The sequence below is a fragment of the Choloepus didactylus genome, chromosome 10 (assembly GCF_015220235.1).
Source record: "Choloepus didactylus isolate mChoDid1 chromosome 10, mChoDid1.pri, whole genome shotgun sequence".
NCBI lineage: Eukaryota > Metazoa > Chordata > Mammalia > Pilosa > Megalonychidae > Choloepus > Choloepus didactylus.
Genome location: NC_051316.1, coordinates 130,808,975 through 130,818,329, shown reverse-complemented (window position 1 = coordinate 130,818,329; position 9,355 = coordinate 130,808,975). Strand labels below are relative to the sequence as shown.

Sequence of the window (9,355 nt, the reverse complement as noted above, 5' to 3'; positions counted from 1 at the left end):
GTTCACAGTACCATCATATAGTTGTGCATTCATCACCCCAATCCACCCTTGAAAACTTTCCCAACACCAGAAAGAACCAGAATAAGATATAAAAGTAAAAAAGAACACCCAAATCATCCCCCCCATCCCACCCTCTTTTTCATTTAGTTTTTGTCCCCATTTTTCTACTCATCCGTCCATACACTGGATAAAGGAAGTGCGATCTACAGGGTTTTCACAATCACACTGTCACCCCTTGTAAGCTACATTGCTATACAGTCATCTTCAAGAGTCAAGGCCACTGGGTTGGAGTTTGACAGAGACAGGTATTTCATCTGTACCTCCTCTGTCCAAACATATGGCCATGTCACACCCTCCAGTAATATTTTCATGTAGTTTTCATAGCCTCTCTGGACTCTGGCTCCACAATAAATCTGGTCATACCGATGGCTGTCAGATGCCATCTGGAGGCAATGACCAACCACAAATGCAGTTCACAGAATTCAAATTTATCAAATTTATCAAAGCTGTCACTATTTTTGATGAAGCTCTCCAGTTTTTCCGTGGCATATTCCACCACTGTGTCTCTTCTCTGGGGACTGTCTGGTCTCCATTTTCTGTCAGGCTCTTTGTCTCTCTGCACTTTAAAAGCTCAGCTTTGTTGTGGCAGAGGCAGGTGGCCAGTTGCTGCAAGTTCTTTTGGAATAAATTGGGACTGAACTTCATTCAAATGTGGTGGAATATGCCAAGGAAAAACAGGCTGGTAATTGCCTCCAGAGAGCATCTGACAGCCACGAAAACTACATGAAAATATTACTAGAAGCTGGAGGCACTCTAGTCATGCCTATAGCGGATCAGTTAGCACAAATTATGTGAACTGGACAAAACACATGGGAAAGTAAAAATACCCTTGCTGTTTCCTTGCTCCACTTCTCCAACCAAGTGAGAATAATAAAGGCAGAACAGATGCAGTGGGACCCCCCACGGGCTGTCAGAATCTGCAGGACTTGGTGCGTATTAGGTTTGACGCACAATTAGAAATCTCACAAATGATGAAACTCAGGCCAAGGGGAATCTTCAAGGGGCTCCACCAAAAAGGAAATGGAAGAGAGTTGAACACACATTTATGTGTTTGTGGGTAATCAGCGTATTCCTCAACTTCTAGACACCGAGGAGGAGGAAAAAATGGAAGAAAATAACAAAGACGAAGTTCACCGTGAAGCCAGGAAGCCAGAGCAGCCGCCTCAAAGTTTACTGAGGGAAAAAATAATGGAGCTGCCCCTCCCTGGATCTTTAAAATCTTACTTGATGTGTTTTAGAGAAAAATAACTTAGGTCAAGAAGAAAGAATGCCTACTGATGATTCCCTCAGTCTTGAAAATGTAGCTTTTGTTAGGAGTTAAAAGAGAAAATTATTTCTTTCAGAGAGAATTATAGTGGAAAAAGTATAACACGTTTCTGTCTTAGTAACAAAAATTATGTATTCAGTGATTAAAAAGAATCCCTTTTATAAAATATATTTTTCTTTAAATCTTGGAGAAATGCTGTTTTAACTCAGTGATTTCAAAGTGTAATGCAGCAAAGATCAAGAATTCATACACTGTAAATCTTTTTCTAATTCCTAATAGATTTGTAGCGGTGAGGGTAAAATTTAATTATATATAAGGTTAAATAATGGTTAAGCACATATAATCTGATTTGAATTGCAGTTGTTTGAATTTCTGCTAGGAAAACTTTCTTATGTAATAAAGAAATCAAATGCTTTGTAAACCTATTTACCTTACTTTTGTTGTAATCACATTGCTGAGTTGCTGTAGATGTATTCCGGGCAATATATGAGCGTGGTAACAATACAGATATTGAACAATTTGGCTTTATAGAAAAAAAATGTTTCATGGAATTCAACAGCCCTGCTACTTTTGCTTTAGGGTCCATTGCCAAAATATATGAGGAAAATAAGTGCTTCTCTCATAGAGATCTTAAGAGCACATTGAATGAATGTTAAAATAAAAGTCAATGCTTAATACAACTCTTAATTTCCATGGATCATTTACATTTTCAGTATTTATAAATAATGAAGTTATCTTACTCTCCAGAGTTTTAAAAGATAGTATATTTAGGATTGTTTTTGCTATAGTCCACCCTATAAAGTATTTAGTTTTTAAAAGCCCATCGTTCTACGTTCCTCTTTTAATAGCCCAGACCGTGAACGAATAAGCCGAGTGACGGCACCTCTCGGACAGCTCTTACAGCAGGGCCAGGGCAGATTTGCTCAGCAGACGCACCTTAGCAAGTGGAGCTGCTTTTCATCTGAATATTCGTCTTTGCCAAGGTAGGGCTATTGGCTGACATTTGCTTTGGAATTCATCTTCTTAATATAAGAAATATTCGTAGAAATTTTATGTAGATGCCTGTCTGTTGAGAAGCCTGGTGTAATCTCTGGGACGTAGGTTGTGCTCGTTTGACTTCTTCCCATCTTTTCCTTAGTTTCTTTAGGTAAACTTATAATGGTTTTTATATTTTTTTGCATAATTTCACATGCATAAACTATCCATTGTTTGAATTTTAGTTGTAGTGTATCAGTAATAAAACAGGTTGTAAATGCTGTTATCGGTTTATTTGGTTTATTTTCCTGATAGGCTCTGAAAACAGTCATTTCTTGTCAAGAAAGTGTACATTGTAACAAATTTACTACTTAATATTACATGGATTGCATGTTTTTTAAAAGAAAAATTTGAGAGTATCACTTATTACACCAGCATCACTATTATGAGAGTAAATCAGATTTGCTCAAGGAAATCCAGTCAATCGGTAGTGAAAGGATTATTATCACTCTACAAAGATTGAAATATTGGTCATACATAGATGGTTTCAAAAATCTCAGCTCTGGTAATTCCACACATCTGAGAACAAGTATTAGAAGTATTCCAAGCATTACCTGTCCCAAGAAAATGAGCATATTTTAGTCATGTGAAAGGCAATTTCATGGAAGATATTTGTTTTGTAGGAATGGCTGGGGTTGGAAAGGGAGCTCTCCACAGCTTTTTTAGGTAATTACTAAGGGGTTAAGAGTGGTTAAGAAATGTCCCATCTCATTTCTATCGAGAAAAAGAGAATGTAACCTACTTTGTTTCATCCAGTTGTCAGATGTTAGAAATGTTCATTTTGTTTTGATTTAACTGTGTGTTTAAAAATTTAATCCTGAATTCCTGGTGCCCACATATTTTTGTCTAGAAAACCAGGAGACAGTGTCCTCTTATGGCTCACCCCCCACTCCCACCGTTTTGTGCAGCTGCTGTCCAGATGTGTAAAGATGTACATGCTTCAGTGAGGATTTTACTATTTAGGAGAGAGCTTTTCTTAAGGATATATTTGAAGATTGACTTTTTTATATTGTCTTTTGTTCTTCTGACTTTGGCAAAATGTACAGTAGATATTCATGATCATTGCATATTTTTGTCATGACAATGTATCTTTTATGTTTTTAAATGCATTCATTTTACAGTTGTGACTTTATTATGTGTGAGAATGAGATTAAGTTTAGCTTTCACACAGGACAGGTGTGCCTAGCAGGGTGGGGCAGTTAAGGAATTGGTAGAAGGTTAAAAAGACAAACTGTAATCCACAGTCAGTCCCCCTGCTTATCCGCCCACTGTCCACAGTCAGTCCCCCTGCTTATCCACCCACTATCTACTATCCTTGCAGGGTGGAGCCTCGGAGTAGAGGTTCTCAAAATAGCCTCATAACTTGTTACCAAACTAGCCCCCACTGGCTCTAAAGAGGCCTGGGCATAACCATTATAGTCAGGGGTGGGGATTTGTTCCAAGGGTTCCTAATGTTGCAAATTTGGGCAGGAAACATATTTCAAATGTTTCCAATTTGCGCAGGCTGCATGTTTCAAATTTGCTGGGCTAGTTAGGCTTGTCGAATAGAATGTAACCTCTGGAGTATCAGCCAATGGAGAAACAGGGGAGGGACTTGCGGTTAGGTTTAGGGGATAAATGCTGCTGAATCTATTGTTCTGCTCGCCAACCCCCACATTTTGGTTGGGTGCCCGTTCTTGCAAGACCGTGAATAAATTCTTTTCTTCTCCACAATCCGGTGAGCGTTTATTCCTTTTTAGGAATAGTGCTTGTTTCTCACATTATGTGTGGGAAACTGAGTCTTCCATGTTGCCTGAGGCATATCTAGGGTGGTGAGTTGGAATGCTGAGCTGCAGGCCTGCATAGAATGCCATGCAGGCCCGCCCTGTAAAGTGGTGTGTCTTGTGACTACCATTATCTTAAACCTAGATTGGATACACCTGATGGGCTCTCCCCCACCTGAGCACCTTTAGCATATACACCTGATCTTCTGAAATAAATAGCTGGAGCAAGGCTGCATTGTCGTCCACTTAGCACGAGATGCAAGTGGGCCCCCTGCTCCCTTAATTCTTAGCTTTGTGTCCGTGTCTCATTCCTGCGTCACCCTGTCAGCAATAATTATGAACTTTAAATAAAGAGGTAGAAGTGAAAAAATGGGGGGAAAAAAAGAAAAAAAAAAAAAAAAAAAAAAACAGAAAACAGGTTCCCTCCAGCATCAAGAGAAGCCAGATGGCAGAGAACGAGATTTTCAACTGTTAAGAGAAAACAGTTGTCAGCCTAGAATTCTGTAACCCAAAACTATCTTCCAGGAGCAAGAGTAAAATAAAGTCGTATTTAAATAGACAAATCTTCACTGAGGTTTAAGAAGAAATGACATGGAAAGGAATTCTTGTGTGCACAAATAAACATAAAAAACTTTTTTAAAAAACCGCAACAGACGCCTACGAATCATCTTGTAGCGGAGAAATTAAATTAAATAAAAGTCGTAGAGGAAACGCACAATTTTCCAGGAAAATAGAAGTTACCGAAATAGGCTCAGGGATAAGTCGAGAACCCAAACAGCCTCCCAACCAGGGGACGAAGGGACTGCGGTGGGACAGGGACTCCCCTGGCACCACCGCTGGGAGGCAGATGAGCTGGGCCACGGAGCTCCTCCCCGGAGCACTCACCTCCCAGGCGAGCAGGGGCGCAGGGCTGCATGTCACCCCCGCACTCGCTCCTCAGTGGCCCGGGTGTAAAGGTGACACAGGTAGCGCCACCCGGCAAAGGACAAAGGTCCCCGCGGCCTCCCTGGCGCCTCTGGGGAGTCAGCCACGGCCTGGGTTCTCCCGGCAGGTCTCCCCATCAGGGGTCCTGTCTCCCAGGGACATGGACCCCACAGCTTCCCCAGCAGGGCAGGCCGATCCCAGGGTGCCCTGCCTGGGGCCCCACCTAACGTCCTATCCTTGGAAAGACGGGCTCCCACCAGGAGCCATGAGCAACACTCACTGCCCCTCTCCAAAGCCTCTGCCAGCGCATTTGGGGGTCACAGGAGACCTGCCCTGGCTCTCTGCCATGTCCCCCTCTCCAAGCCCACGTCTCCCCACTTGCTCCCCACACACCAGCCCCATGCGCTTTCTGTCCAAGGCTGACCGTGCGTTGCCTCCTTGCTGCTCTGAGCCTCTGCACCCTCTGCTCCCTCGGCCCGGATGCACTTCCCCAGATCTTGCAACGGCTGCTGCTTCCCATAAATGCTCTGCTCGTGGAGCCTCCCCGGGCCCCCAGCTCCGGGCACCCCCAATGCTGGGGCAGGCTCTGCACCACGATCGCCGTCATCTCCCCTGCGTTTGCATTTCCTTGTCCACTCCCTGGCCCCCTCCAGCCCCGGTCGGTCTTGGGCCACGCTGTCCACGCTGTGCCGAGGACAATTCCTGCCCGCGAGGCTGCCACAGGTAAGTGCGGGGCGTCCAGAGCAGCATGATCTGATCCCAGGCAGGGACCCCGGGGAGACTCCAGGAGTGGCCCAGCAGGAAGCAGGCTGGGGGTCAAGAGAGGACATGCCAGGCCACCCCCCCTTCAGCCGACGGCCACCCCCTCTCTGAGACCCAGTGGAGACGCTGCTCTTTCCGCTGACCAGGGGGCTGGACCGGGAACCTGGATCATCTCTGCATCCGCCGCCCTCCCGGCCACTGAAGGAGAACACGGAACGAGGACGTCGCTGCTGGATTTGCCTGCAGACGCCAGGCCCGGGGGACACTGTGCTGGGGGGTGGGGGGCTGGAGAGTGGGGAGGGACGGCCTCTGCCCTCCGCAGACACGGCCACCCTCAGGCTCTGTCGCCGGTGTGGGGAGACGCTGGCCCTGCTTGGGGACCTGTCCACTGCAGCGAGGGGACAGCAGGGCCCTGTGCTCCGATCCGAGAGGGCGCCTGGAGGGCTGGGGTGGGGCTGCCCCTGGCCCCGTGGGAGCCTGAGCCCGGCAGGGTCGCCCTGCTCTTCCCCGTCCCCCTTCACCTTGGGGCACCCCTCGGCGCCGTCCCTTCAGCTGCACCTGCCCGGTGGGCTCGGGCCATGTGGGAACCCCCTCGGGACCACCCAGGTGGAGGCGCCCTGGAGGCCACCTAAGGCAGGTCTGGACACGACGGTGGTCCCCAGAGCCCGCGGGTGACGGCGGGAAGAAGGTTCGGTCGTCACATCGGCGTGAGAGCCCACCACGACCCAGGACACAGCCGGCCCACCGCGCCCCGGCTCCGAGCCCGGCTGCCTTCCCCCCGGGCTTTGGGTCTGACACAGACCCGGGGAGCTGTGCCCAGTGGGGCGGCACCTGGCCTGGGCTGGGCAGGTGGGAGGAGAGCCCCGGGACCCCCAGGAACGGCTCAGCTGGACGGCAGGTTCCCGAGGCCCCGTGGAGGGACCCTGGGTGGGGGCGGCGGACGAGGGCTCTGCTCAGCCCGGGGAGCTCTCCTGCTGGAGAACCACCCCCCGAGACCCAGAGAGGGTCCCCCGGGTCTCAGGTGAGAGGGCCTCTACCTGGGCCCGGGGTCCCATCTGGGAGAGGGGCTTCCATGCCACTCGCCCTGAGCAAGGAGAGGGTCTCCATTCCCAATGGCCCTTTCTAAAGTCTCTGTTTAAAATATGCACTAGCGAGTTGTCACGAAGAGCACGAAGGGCCAGGAGGAAATGTCCCTCTGACTGTGTCCCAAACTCTCCTCTCCTCCCTGGGTCTCTGGGTCTCCCCTCTTCTCACAAGGACACGGCCCCTATTGGGTCAGGGCCATGACTTTGGACACAGTTAAACCCAGGACACCCTCTAATCCCACATCGAGGCCACGCAATGAAGCAGCTGAGAGAGTGGTTCCGGGCTTCACACTCGGGCTCCACTTGCATGAGCTATTGATCTTGGGCAAATCGGTCAGCACGTCTGTGCCTCTTTCCTCACCCATAAAATGAGGACAGTAAGAGCTCCCTGCCTTTCGAGTGCTGTGGACGTGTAAAGCAAGTGGGAGACGAGCCTGGCACGCAGGAGGGCCCCATCAGGGTCGGCTGCTGTCGTCACAAGGCCGCGGCCCCTGCCGCCCACCCCTGCCCCGCACCGCAGCCGAGAGCCTTTCTCAGCCCGTGCTCACCCCGTACCCTGTGCACCATGGGGCCTCGGCACACGCCGCCCCCTCTCCCGGGGCCCCCGCACTCAGTCACGTCCTCTTGCAGCAGTGTGTCCCCTTGTCACAGCCATGCTTCCCAGCTGCTTTTCGGGGGGCAGTGCACTGAATTCTGGGGGCCCCTTCGGAGAGCCCCTGCCCTCTCTGTTTTCTCTTTGTCAGAGCTCATTTGAATTTTGACCCCCTCCCCTGTTGGTCTCCTGTGAATTTTGGTTGGTTATTTCGGTTCCTCCCTTCTCTGAAGACTCCCGCGGGGTCTGTGTGTCCCAAGTGGCAGTAAGTCTGTCTGCTGCGTTTCTGCAGGTGGTGATTGCCCTCAGGGCCCCAGGACTTCAGTGGCCTCCCTGGGACACGTGTGCTCCCCCCGCTGACTCATCCGAGACCCTCCCACCCCCTCACCCCCGCCCCTCCTCCTTCCACCCCCTCGACCCTCGAGCCGCTTCCCTCCAGGCTCCCGAGTCTCCGGGCCGCTGGCTGTCCTCAGCGCCCAGCCCAGAACGTAGCCCAGACGACCCACCAGGGCAGAGCAAACCCAGAACCGTCCTCTGGGAACGCTGGTGTGGGCGATGGGGTGACCTGCAGGCTGATGTCTGTCCGTCACCCGCTCGCCCGGAAACTGGACAGCAGCCGCATCTCTGTGCTCCGGGCCCAGCCCGGGGACGGCAGCCGCTTGGTGAACTGAGCTGGGAAAGGGACCAGGGGCAGCTCACGGGCGCAGGGGTCCCGGGTGTGCTGCCCAAGTGGGTTAAGTCGGCAGCACTCGCAGGCCAGGCCCCCGCGCTGCCCCACACTGCCCGGCACGAGACACGACGCCAGGGGCTCTGTGACAAGTTTCAGGGAAAACCGCCCCAGGCTGCAGCCCCCAAGGCCAAGAAGCTCCGGAGAGCCCCAGCGGAAGGTAACAATCATCCAACGAGCGGGACGCTGGGTAATAGCTCCTCCGAGTGAGTCATTTTTCCTTCCGATAAGTAGATTTAATGGGACAGATGAAGTCCCGACCTCAGTGCGGGTGGGTGGGGGGCTGCGGGGGCCGGGGGGCTGCCTCGTAGCCGTTTTGAGTCCACATCACGCCTTTTACTCGTTATGTGTTCTCCGCGGTGACGTCTCCGCCGCGTGAAATGTCCCTCCCGGGTCAGAGAGAAGGGGGGTGCCCCGGCGCCCGCCCCGGCCGTGGAAAGGGGGGACGTCCCGCTCAAGCGGCAGCGCGGGGCCCGGGAGGCGTCGCGTTCAGGGAACGGAGTAACGCAGGGGACGGACGCTGCCTGACGCTGAGCCATTTCAGTCTAATGAAAAGGCCCTCGACTGGGACACGCACGAGAAAGGCAGAACGTCTCAGGAAGGAAATGTGATGGACTGCAGCGCGGACAGCCCACCCGCTCGCAGATTCCGGTGGAAAAAGTCCCCTAGAGGGAAACCGAGGCTCCACAGCGTTGAGTGGCTCCCGCTGCCCAGCACGAGACCCCCGGTGTCCTCGGAAGCAGAAAGGGGGGAAAGGGCAAAGTGGTGAACCCGGGGGTACAGCCCTGCCCTGGGGACCCACCTCCTAGTGGGGGGACAGACAACAAACCTGTGACCAGGAAGGCAGGTGACGTGTCGGGGGCCGTGCTGGGGGCTGACGGGAGGCCGGGGTCCCGAGAAGTGCCCACGCCGGCCGGGGTCACACGGGCAAGGACGACGCCAGTCAGGGAAGAGGGGGTGCCCAGCTTGTCTCGTGGGGCCCGGGGGGAGGTCCTGCTGCACGTCAGGGCCACGGCGGGGTGCGTGAGAGCTTTTCTGATGTGCCCGTCGATCGGCTGGGAGCTCGCTCTGCCGTGATGGGCTCACCTGGGTGGCCAGAGGGCCAGGACGGGGGCTGCAGCCAGGTGAAGCCGCCTGAGG

At 51.9% G+C, this 9,355-nt stretch overlaps 1 pseudogene; it reads left to right on the top strand.

The window, feature by feature from the left end:
- Positions 1-777: 777 nt before the first annotated feature.
- On the top strand, positions 778-1,308 carry LOC119505376 (annotated as a pseudogene).
- The last annotated feature ends 8,047 nt before the right edge of the window (positions 1,309-9,355 follow it).